Source organism: Apis dorsata, unplaced genomic scaffold (assembly GCF_000469605.1).
Source record: "Apis dorsata unplaced genomic scaffold, Apis dorsata 1.3 scaffold_469, whole genome shotgun sequence".
In the NCBI taxonomy this organism is placed as follows: Eukaryota; Metazoa; Arthropoda; class Insecta; order Hymenoptera; family Apidae; genus Apis; species Apis dorsata.
The window spans coordinates 90,035-90,421 of NW_006263708.1; the positions used below are offsets into that span (position 1 = coordinate 90,035).

At 27.4% G+C, this 387-nt stretch overlaps 1 long non-coding RNA gene across 1 annotated transcript in view; it reads left to right on the forward strand.

Annotated features, from left to right (window-relative positions):
* LOC102676108 overlaps window positions 1–184 on the forward strand; it is a 19,224-nt gene extending 19,040 nt beyond the window's left edge. The window contains exon 4 of the long non-coding RNA XR_422397.2: window positions 173–184. This is a non-coding gene — a long non-coding RNA (uncharacterized LOC102676108). The remainder of the gene's footprint in view (window positions 1–172) is intronic.
* Window positions 185–387: the final 203 nt, after the last annotated feature.

Below are 387 nucleotides of genomic sequence, written 5' to 3' on the forward strand. Positions count from 1 at the left end.
TCAATTTTACCTGACATTGTTAACATTTTATTTCATTATACTTCAACCGAGTGTAACTTTCATCGAATTATCGAGTCTTAAGTAAAAATTATTGTGGAAATATTGAATGAGGAAGTATTACATATCGAAGGATATTAACATTCGTGTTTAGGATAAATGCGCCAATGATAAGACGTAATTAAATTGCAAAATTGGAAATATTGAATGATGAATTAGAGAAGCGTTACATGTCGAAGGATATTAATACTAATATTCGATTAGAGGACCAATTTTACCTGACATTGTTAACATTTTATTTCATTAAACTTCAACTTATAACTTTTATTGAATTATCGAGTCTTAAGTAAAAATTGTTGTGGAAATATTGAATGAGAAGTATTACATGTC